The following is a 12,535-nucleotide window of genomic DNA, read 5'->3' on the forward strand; positions in this document are numbered from 1 at the left end:
AACGCATTGATTTATAAAGCAAAAATAATTTCGTAGATAAAAAGGAATAAACGTCAGGATGGCGTAGAAAGTGTACTCATATTTGGCATTTTTGTGAACTTAACACTCTGTTTGATATCACTAGCAAATTTTGATTAGCATTGATTCTGTAAATATTACGACTCAAAGGTAAGTCAAATTATGATTTGTCATATAGTAATGACAGTTTGTTACTGTAATTATAGAAGTGTTTCAAAAGTCCTTTTAGGTTTTGTAGATCCAAACTATCACTTTGTATGTGCCTATTCGCATGTCACACAGGCTTAAATGAACCGACGTTTGTAAAATGATGGTTTAAGCTTATAGAGAAAATGTATATTTCAATGAACTTATATATGCAGTATTTTGTCGTCTGTATCGTATGATCTATCAACTTTCTCAACCAATTTTAAGGCGTATTCAGGTGTGTTCGGTAGATTGAGAGTAGACCATGAATGCCGTTCTTAAATAAGATAATTATAGATTCATAACTTCATGATGTGTCCTTGTGGTGTGCATATTTCTATCTCTCACTCTGTCAAACACTTTGTCAAACAAACAAATGTATATCTATATATATATGCATATATACATGATACAAATATATATCTATATATATGGATATATATATATATATATATATATATATATATATATATATATACATATATATATATATATATATATATATATATATATATATATATATATATATATATATATAATAACATACTGGAGCCTAGAATTTCTTTGTTGAATTCAAAAAGCTATTCAAAGATCATAACAATTCCTTATATTTATGGCCTTCTATTCAGTTTACACTTGTTCTTTTTTCGGAGCATATAAATTTTTATGCAAACATTTTTTGAATTTAGATTGAATCTCATTTTTATTATCAGGTTTTTTTGATGCATGAGTGATTTAGTTGAACAATACTGAAGGTGCAGGTAACCTCACAATCCAGTTTGGACTCATTTTTCAAAACATCAAAGATTCACCTTTTTATAACTTCAGTATTTGCCGACAGATGACACCTCATTACTATGTTGTTTATCATTTCTCCAATTACCTTTGTTTGTTTGATGAGCTGTTTCTCCAGAATCATCTGAAGGACTTTGAAGGACTCAGGATTAATATCATCATCATAATCATCATAATTATGGTTGTTATAATCACAGATGAAGATCTGAGTCCCATGATATTATATTTGTATTTCTTTTTCATTTGTCTTTACAAGAGTAGTTTAAGCAAAAGATTATTAATGCTTCAAATTATCTTTTTATAAGACTTTTGGAATTCCCAAAAATATTTCTACCAGACTTCCTTCAAAACAAATTTTTTTTATTAAGTGAGTGACCTGCTTTAAGAGGTCTTACGTTTGGTTTATAAATAGAAAACATAATATATATATTTTCTAGAGGAAAATAAAACGCTGTTCTGACTTTTTTTTTTCCAGGTTTCCTTGCTTCGGCGTAAATCGACTAGAAAAAACAAGCCTTATCCAATATGAAGACCTACATCTTGTCTCTTCTGTTGGTGGCGATGGCCTGCTATTTCTACGCTGAGGCTTTGCCTGCTCCTGAACCAGCAGCCGTAAGTTCTTCAAAACAGACCCATTTGTCTTTCCCTGATGCGGAATAAGAACTGATGTAGAAAACTGTTCGTTTTTTAGATATGAAAAACGTCAGTGAGATATAGAAAGTGCCCAGTTCACTGCTTCTCTTTGTCTAACTGCACTAGGATAACTTTTTTTTCATCGCTTTGCTTGTCTTATAATCCATTCAGAGTTTAGAGCGCAAGAAGCCTTTTGTCCACGAAAAAGAGTTTATCTCTAATCCATTTAAGCGTGACTAACGTAAGTGAATATGTCCGTTTATTTATTCATTCATTTATTTATTTATATATTTATTTTTTATTTAGATAACTTCCCCGTTATTTATTTATATATTGATTTTTATAAGAAAGTCGACACGACTAGCATCCAATTCTCTCATCAAGCTAAGATCTCAGAAGGATTCAGAAAGAGAGGAAAATAAATTAGAAGAAAGGATTAAGAAAGAATAAATAAACAGGCCTGCCATTTGAAGGATGGAAGTTTACAGAAATCGAGGGAAAATGTAAGTGGGAAAAGAATGACAAAGCTTGGCAGCAGACAGAGAGAAACAGTCACCGAAGAAATGAAGAACTGATCTAAGCACGCCCTCCAAAAAAAGAAATATAATCAGTCAATATCAACAACTGAGTGTGATGACGACACAGGCAGTCCTCTTGGTTATCTTCAGAATTCTATCTATCAATTTTTTATTGGTAAATTTTATAAGCAATTTTATAATATTAACAATTATCTTGAAATTTAATCACGAAAATATATTTTGATTGATGCATTTTTAAAACTACTGCAGTTTGCAATCAATATAAAATTACCTAATTATCTTTTGAACTAACCTTTGAAATTTAGGCCTATAGGTTAAAGTCGGAGGTAACGCCGTGAATAAATGCATTTTGCAAAACTTCTCAGTGCGCAAATAAGTAATAATAAATTGCCTAACAGCAGTAGTCATTGATTGATTGATTGATCATAACCTTGAATTGAAGACTAAGCGCCGGAACCCATCAGGATTGTTCAGAGTCGGAGGAAAATGAAATATATAAACTAATAATATGATTGATAATTGATAAGTGAATAAATGATAGTAGACAAATTCAGTGTTAAAATATGAACATTAAAAGAAGATAGATATTAGATTGACTGATAAAAGATAAATTATATAAAACTTTTGTTTAATTAAAGTTTTGAAGACCACTGAGCTGATTAACCTCTCAGGATTATTCAGACTTATTTTACGTGAAGAACAAATTGGTTATTGCAACGGGAACTAATGATATGGAATTGATAATAATGAGTGAATGAATTTCTATCACCAGAAATAAATTATTAAAATTTCATCAGCCGTATTAAAAACTGATCGAGTGATAAAAAATAAAGAATGATATTTAACTATTTTTTTTTTTTTTTTTAATATATACTTAATATATAAAATAAATATTGCTAAAATCCTTTTAATATACTAATATACTGAAAGCATATCTTATTAAAATGACCAGATTCTTTCAGATAACCCATAAGGTTATCTACATCAACACCATTATTTAAAATTTCTAAAACAGTCTTCCCAGTTAATAAGTACTTTGCCCTAAGGCGAACTAGCAGTAGTCATAGATGGGATTTGCCTTTGAAACGGCTCCTTATATTTCGTTGCTATGCTAAACGAATGAGTCTCAGCAAGAGACTGTCGTCCGGACCATAAATCTCCATCATTTTCTTTTTCCGCCCGCAATTATCCTCTCCCCCCACCCCAGCCGTCTCTCACCTTCTGTGACAGATGTCGCTTTCCATAGCCACTGTTTCATATACATTACGCCAGTTGTTAAGCTTTCGATTCTAAATAGTCAAAATTTTAAACTGGAATTCTGTGTCACCAGAGCTATCAATTACTCTATTCTCCAGTAATTTTATAATACTACCGTATTCGGTAATCCTCTTACGTACTTGTAAACTACATAAATACATATATTTCTAAACAATCATGTGTTTTACCAAAAGGAAAACTTATAATTTACTTTCCCAACAGGATCCCATATTGCTCTCGTCCCTGGCCGACCTATCAAGAGTTAAGCGAGTAGCTCCAAATTATAGCCATCAGATCAGCCTGCTGCTTTGTATCATTTTTGTCCTTGGGCGTTTCCAGGATCGCGTGTTGCCCTAACAGAAGATGGGGTTATCGCCTAGACTTCCATAGAGAGGTAAGAGCGCGGGAAGAAGAAGAAGAAGAACGCGAGGGAGAAAGGGGCTTGGATCAATGGCTTCAGTGACGCTCGTTCTTGTAACGGCAAAGATTTTTGTTACGAAGAACCATACGAAATGCTTATCCTGTAAGGTGTCCAATTCTATGCACGTTGAAGCACTAAGTCATTTACCTTGGTTTTGCCTCATTTTTCTTACAATTCTAAATTTTTCAGTAGAATGTTGCTATAAATTAATTTCTTGTAGTGTTACACAACAACATTGGTTTAAAGATGAAGGGAAAAGTTTTCGATAGCAACCAGGTGTCTATTTCCAAATTATTTTGGTTTTCCTTTTGCATTGTCAGTTCTCATGTAATAAAAGCATCCTATTTAAGTTTTTAGTTTCATTTAACAAGTGGTGCGACAAGACAGTCGTGTCAAAGAGTATGTTTTGGGAAACAACTTTAGTCATTAGAAATATAACGACGCAGGCAACTGCTAGCGAATTTAGCAAATATATTTCCCAATCACTGAGAAATTCTTATTTATTTAACATGAAGAACATATTAAAGGTCATTGCAGGAAATTTCCGATCCGGTAAAAAAGAGGTGTAAAGCTGATATGGAATTTTTGAGAAAAACAAATTACAAACTCAAAATGAATTCTTCATGATATACACATTCATATTTTTTCCTGAATTTTGAGGTGATGAACTCTTCGTAAAACCATTGCTCAGTGGTTATGCCATAGATGTTCCTTTGGTCCGTGTTTTCTGGAGAGATTGTCTATACACTCAGATTAATTCTTTGTACATTTCGAGAATTTAGTGGGCAGTCCACCTGAATAAATATATATATATATATATATATATATATATATATATATATATATATATATATATATATATATATATATATATATATATATATATATATATATATATATATATATATATATATATATTACAATATGTATGTAATGTATAAAACCATGTATGTATGTATGTATGTATGTATGTATGTATTAAAATTTTGATATTTTGCTTGAGATTCAAGACTGCACAAAGCCATATGATCAATGTGATGATGGAAAATGTTGCCTTTCTGAGCCAATTTGAGATATCATGAAAACATTCTGAAAGGCAAAGATGTTTTGAATACTGTTTTTTCTTCATTTGTTTAACAATATTACAGTCTAGATGTTAAAAATGAATAATATCTGTTAAACAATCTGAGAGAAATGTTAATGGAACTTATCAATAAAGAATGGAAGTAACATCATTTGTTAGAGGGAAAACTTTAGATTACAGACTGTTTGGGGTGAAGGAAGAAAGGAGGAGCGTGTGCCGTTTTGGCCAAAATCGTTGATGAGTTTGTTTTTATTGGCAGCTTATTAAACATTTAATGTTTGCCGAAGAAGAACAAGAGAGAACGCCAACTATAATGAATGAGCGTAACTCTGAGTAGAAGGGACTGAACAACAGAAAGTTGGAAAACAAGTTAGAAAGAGCCACTTACGCAAAATTTGAACTCCATCCTTTTTTCATTTGCTGAGTGGTTTGATATATTGCCAGAATGTCTGAATAAAAAACGGAAAAGCTGGGATATTTCTGTGAAAGTCTCTTGCTAATTCGCGTTTTTTTTCTTTTTTTTTTTTTGTAGAAGAGGAATAACCTTTTGTGTATCTTGGTAGTCAGCCCTAAATTCTTTCCATTCAAAGGGAGGTAATGAAGATAAAAGAGGAGTACTGACCCCTGAAAAACATCACTTAAGGCTGGTTGCGGCAGAGGGTTCTCTCTTGCTAACAGTTTCTACCCAATTTCCATCATGGATGTTGCGTGTTAGACATCTTGCTTGCTTTCATCTGTAAAATGTTTTGATAAATTCAGGTAGAATATGTATACATTTTGTAAGAGTGATAAATATTTATATATGTATACATATATGTATAAAATATATATACTGTTTATATATTGAAGATATATATATTCTTACTATGATATGTTTTATCACATACACAATTGTTATTGTGATTAGAGAATTACTATTTTGAAACTGATGGTATTTAATGGATTTTTATTAAAAAGTTACAATGTTTCTTGGACAAACAGTCCACATATCAAGTACTAAATGAGCAAATCATTGTGACTTGGCTGTGTTTATATCTGAGAAAGTACTTTTAATCCTATAATCGCCTTTAGCTCTTTTTGAAAGTGACCTCCATCTTTTGACCTTGGTCTTTCTTTAAATCCCTGGTTCCAGATCCGTGAAATTTCCGTTGGTATATTTCTTTTTGCGTTTTCATTTCTTATATGTCTGTACTGTGGATTACTATGATTTTTCTAATTATGTGTTTTCAAAGTTTTGTGTTTCCGGTGTTACCTAGTCATTTTGTTAGGCGCACTTATTATTGAGTTTCAGTGAATACCAGTCTTGATGTTTTTATTGATGTTTTAGTGAAAAACTCATATTTTCCCAGTCTATTAATGTGATCATTTTCCCAACAGTGTTTGGAGTTAATGGTTTGAATTATAATGCCTTAACCTGCAATGTTGTTTTGGTAAATTAAAGCTCTTTACATGAATTTATCTTGATTAAGAAATACTTAAATCTTCACAATGTTGTCTTAGTAATAGTAAATCTTTTATGAGATTGTGAACTATATATATAACTTTGAACTATAAATAAATTTGTCTGTTTAAAGTTTTAAACCACCAGTGATTAGAGAAATTAATGAATGTGTAAATTAAAAGCATTCTTCTAGTTCTGGATTTATCAAAGGAAGATAGAACTAAGGGCAAACAACTCAAAACAATTCCTCGTGATGCATCATTTTCTGCCGGGACGCACTGTTTATAGTTACCCTAGTTGTCTACCGTGGGTTGATGGCTAGTGGCAGTCGGCTAGATTGATTTTCTGCTTCGAAAGTCTCCTTTTATGACTCTTGACCTTCGCCTTGGAGTTTTATATACTATTTATTCGAATGATCTTATTTTCTTGTAGGCGAGTACTTTCCCTTCCGAGGATGCCATTTGACATCTTCATTTCGAACCAACCAATGATGAGGAAGTGGGCGGTGTTACTTATCGTCATTATACACTATTAATTTTTGGGGTGAGGCCTAAAAGAACCCTTTAAGATGAACTAGATAAAATGAGATTTTCTAACATCATCTGAACCCGTGATCAAAAACCTAATAAAATTTTGATGCATCACATTTAATCAAACAAAATATTACCCCTTGTACCCATCAACCAATAACCTCATATAACAAACAGAATAGTCACTGGCTGATCTTTTATGTTTATATCTAAGATGGTGATTCCATTATATTTTGGCCAAAAGGTATAATAAGGAAGAGTAAATGTTTACTTCTTTGTGTATGGTGAGTGTACTTGTTACATATAGAGCAAACAACACCTAAGTTCTATTATTTTAACCATTACACCATCAGAAAGTTATCTGAATCTCACACACACACAACATACACAGTGGACACATATTAGCAGTATATGGAGGGGGTATATATATATATATTTATAACTTCTATCATGATTGAGTTTTATATCATATATATATACGCAATCCAGGCATATATATATATATATATATAGTAGATGGAGAGTATATATATATATATATATAATATATTGAATGCAGCTGAGGTTGAATTTTGCTGAATTCTAAGGGAAGAGAATCAGTCTGATGATACAGACAAAACTCCCGAGAACACAGGCTAAAGAAAACGTCCGTGGAATAACCACTGAGCAGAGGCTTTATCAGAAGTTCAGTTTGGAAGTGAGCTAATGCAGGCATCTTAAAGAAAAATTAGAGAAACAAAACATGGATGCATAAATTCAGTTTGAGTGTGAAATTCTGTTCTCTTCAACAAGTCAGTAAACAGATTTACGCCCCATTTGTACTGAGTCCCTGTTTTGATGTAATAACTGATTTATGTTCTTCATAGTAAATAAATCAAAATTTCTCTGTGGTTGTGAGAGACAGATTTGCTACACTCTTCAGTAGGCCTACGTTATTATATTTCTGATACCTAAAGTTTTTTCCCAAAATATATATATATATATATATACCTTTGGCTAGACTGTCTTTTGGCACCACTTATTAAATAAGACTACAAACGTGCTTATGCTTTTATTACACTGAAAATCATTAGGAAAACTAAAATCTTATGCATATAGACACTTGGCTCAAACAAACATCTATTCCTTCATCCTTAAATCATTTGTTATTTTATGGTGACATTAAATAAAGATAGTGCTGTCAGTGAACCTAATTGCATTGTAAATAGGCGTTGCTTAAGGTTCTTCACTAGCATTTTCTCTGACTAGCTGTAATTCTTTTCATTAATTTTACTGTACCTCCTTTCAGATTCTCTTACTAACATCTTACTCTTATGACAATTAATTCATGAAATTGAGGTTTTGCTCCCGTTACACATTTGAAATCTTTTACTATCAAAAAAATTCTCTTTCAGCGCTGAATGACCTCATCGCTCCAGCGCTTGACCTGAAAAAACCCATTTTGTATGTTCCATTCTTTACAGTACTTTCGAAAGGTGAGAGAGGCTTCAGTTAAAGAAACGTACAGAATGCAAAGTTTGTATTCTTGCGGCAAAACCAAGGCAAATGATTCTTGAGGACATTTATGCTCCAGACACCTTACAAATTAGTAGTAGCTTGCATAAAGTAACTAAAGTAACTGATCAGCTTCCCATTCCCGCGCGTTCATTTCTGCGCATTCCTAACCCTGAACCTGGGAAAGGTTGGATGGAGCTCACACCTGGGCACGGGCAGCATTCCTGTTGTAAATTTCTGTCGTCGACGACGACCGTTTCGACGATGATGATGGTTTTTTTTTTTTTTATCATTCCTGCCCGGCTTATTTTCAGGCGCAACACCGCCTGTTATTGGTGGCGGGTCCACCTGATGGAATCTGTCGCTTTTCTCGTGATAAATCGACCAGAGACGAGTGCAAAACGGGCTCCTGCTGGAGTAGTAAATAGTAAATTTTCCTTTTGGTCACCTACAATTTGATCTCGTCAGGGAGGTTTTCAGCAATGCACGTTAACACGAAAGTACTACAGGAAATGGCAGAATTCCAAAACAGAATGGAAAGTTTAGATGATTTGATAGTTCTTGTGATGCAAAGGCTCTAATCAAAACGGCTGATGATTTAAGTTTGATATTTATGCTTGATCCTAATGTAATGGAAAATAAGAAACTTATTTCGAAAGGTAATTGTGTCGCCGAAGTAGAGAGGTGAGGGTATGTGGATGGCTCAATTAAAAAAAAAAAAATAAAAAGGATATGAAGGAGTCTTCTTTGTTCAAGATAGAGAATCAAGGTTCAGAACCAGTAATTGTAACTGTAATTTTATTGAAAATGAAATTATAGTAAGTAATTGAAATTTAATTAATTACAGGGTGATGTAATTTGTAATTTAACATTAGGAGTGATGGGTTGCTTTAATTTGCTTAAAAGACTCAAATTCGACCTCTGCTCTTCTGCCATATACACTTCTGGAAATAAATTATGAAGAAGGATTAGCTCGATTTGTAATCAATACACTGTTTAAACAACTAAAGATTATCGTTTAATCTCGCTTTTAAATTCTCTTGTAATTGTCGTAATTGTAACTGAATTTGTTGTTAAATAATTGTAATTGTAGTGTAATTGCCATATCCAGATGTAATTATAATTGTAATTTACATTTTTCAAAGTAATTTTGAAAACAATTATAATTTAATTCATAAGAATTACTCAACCCTGTTTTGACAATCAGCATAGAAAGAAAGCACTGATATATAGCTTTCGTGAATATATATGGATTAAATACGAATTTTATTCATACAGATAAACTTGCGTAATTTAGTTCAGTTATTTCAAAAGACACGAGTTTATAATTTGCTCTTTTATTACTGTCTGCAGCAGTTTTTTTTTTTTATAAAAATGCATTTCTCAAAACTAATCTTTTCTTATTGAATTTCGCATTTTATTATAATATAAATTTTCATTATTAACAAGCCCACTTTAAACAAGGTTTAATGCACACCGTTACCATTCACTAACATATTTAATTGTTCACCTGGTTTAGCTTTTAGTTCTGCACCTTGACTAAGAAAAAAAACAATAAACAATTTTGGTGAAATTATCTTTATAGTTAAATGAGCAGCATTGTCAGTCATAACTAGTTTGAGACGTAATTATGTCGTTATCCCATTGTTCAAGAACCTCAATTTACGTTTTTTCATGAAAGATTTTCGAAAAAGTAAATCATAATTTCATAGTGGACTGAAAATCAAAGAAAATGGGTTGTCAAATAAGTTTGGCATTCTTCACCTCATCGTTTTCCCGTTTCTGAAACCTACAAGTCTTCGCAACCTTTTATTTCTTCTGACAATGCCTTTTATCTCTTTATCCTTTAAATCTTAGATGAAACACGGTTTTTCTTCAACATCTTTCTATAAAGATAAGCAAAAAGATCGGATAAAGGTTCCAAATATATATATATATATATATATATATATAACCCTATATAAACTTTTATAAGTATATATATACATTTATGATAAACACATATACATTTATTTACATAGTTTTTCTTTTACTTATATGTAAAAGCCGTTTCCAACCTCATTTATCTAAGATCCATCAAAATAGCAAATGAAAGGCTTTGAACACAAATAGTGAAATGAAAAATAAATAAATAATTAAATCCACAGTAAATAGGGAAATATTAATTAAATAAAGTAAATAAAAGGACATACAGACACGCTAACGTTACCCTGCAAAATTGCTGATGAAATGGATTACTAACTGATTAGTTTAGTAACATTCTGACAAGAGAAAGAGAAGGTCTGACTCACACTCCCACCAATATCCCCATAACAAAAAATACTTATTACATCAGCAGGTGAAATTAAACGCAATGAGCAGGTACCTGTACGATACGTCATCGCCTCAAAACCTTGGGAGGCGACTAACAACCAATTTCCTATTACCTTGAGTTCTTGGCCTTGTTTAGTACCCATCCTATTTTTCAGAACGATTATCAATGATGGCGAGCTGGGATTTGTCATCGTTCCGATTGCATTATCATTATTATTATTTTATTATTATTATTATTATTATTATTATTATTATTATTATTATTATTATTTAAACTTATTATTATCAAACCTTATTATTATTAAAATTGTTGAATAGTGTTTTGTTTTTGAAGAAAGCAAATATTTTCCTGAACAAAGTTTTATCTTAAATCAGGAACAGCAGTTATTGTGAAGCAAAATTGTTAGTTTTTATTGAAATTCCTTAATTTTCTTGATACTGATATTGTTTCTACTGGATGCACAAATAATTCATTTTACGTAATTCATCCACATAAAGAACCAGTCTATAGATAATCTGTTAGATCTATATCTATTCAGGGCGGGAATACAAAGACAATCCGTTTTTATTTTACAATTCAGGTTTCAGACACCATGCCTCAAAATAACTTTGCAAACAAAGTCAGGAGCGGTTGCTATAAACAAACTCAAATGAAAAGGAATGATACAAATCATTTCGCTCAATCGTTAGAGATGTGAAGTCAAACACCATTGTTTTATTTCAGTTAATGGTGAACCCACTGCAGAAATAAAGCAAGTATACGAACTGGCAAGATGACAGCTTAAAAACAAATTGATGAAAATTAAAAAAAATGTCAGAGGAGTTAAATTTTGACGTACTGTAGTTCTCTAACTTTAAAACAAGAGAATAGTTCTTCATTGGAAATGGGTAGAGCTATTCACTGGCACTGTTGGCCTCGTTCGACAACTCCGGGCGGGCAAGAAGAATTAGAGGAATTTATTTCTGGTGATAGAAATTCTTCTGTCTGTCATAATCTATCTGTCTACATTCCACAATAAGCTGTAGGTCATGTTGCTTTGAGAGTAACCAGTTGGTTCTGCCACGTAAAATAAATTTATCTTTGATGAATTAGGCCTAGAAAATGCTGTTAATCAGCTGCAGTGATCTGCCCTCAAACTTCAAAAAATATTTTTTCTGAAATTAAAGGCGTGAGAACACTAAATGTTCTAGTTGACCCTATCCTTAGGTCAAAATACAGAGCCCATTATAATGTATATTTTCATTATAAGTATAAATTTTTTTTTTACAAACGCCAGGTCGAGCTATTCAGGCGATTCGCCGGAACAGGCATTTAAAAAGTGGTGGTTGGAATCCACGAAACCTAAAAGCTTTTGAAAAATTTTCATGATCGTGACAATAGACTGTTCTTATTACAGTATAAATCAATATTTTGTTTCCCGTAGTGTTTACAGGATCGGTGCCAATGTTTATTTATAACTAGTAAACAGATTGTTCAATTTACAAAACGTCCGATGCACGCACAGTTTCTATATCATCCTAGGGTTTAACCCTGTTTATCTAAAAAAGGATTTATTTTAGTTTGTTATTCAATCTATCCCACACCAAACTTTTCCAAGAAACTTTGGCCGAGAAAATAATAGACTTTCAAATACTTTCGTGTAGCATAAGCATAATAAGTTCATTATTTTCGTTTATAGGTATAAATTATGCTTTAAACGTTACAGCGTATAAAATCAAGGGAAAAGGATATTAAACTGATGAATACGGTGCGAAGAAAAAATGGACAAGAATGCAGAACAAAAGAGAAAACTAGCAACGAATACAATAAAAAAAAGACACACA

This window comes from Macrobrachium rosenbergii, chromosome 59 (genome assembly GCF_040412425.1).
Source record: "Macrobrachium rosenbergii isolate ZJJX-2024 chromosome 59, ASM4041242v1, whole genome shotgun sequence".
Classification (NCBI taxonomy): domain Eukaryota; kingdom Metazoa; phylum Arthropoda; class Malacostraca; order Decapoda; family Palaemonidae; genus Macrobrachium; species Macrobrachium rosenbergii.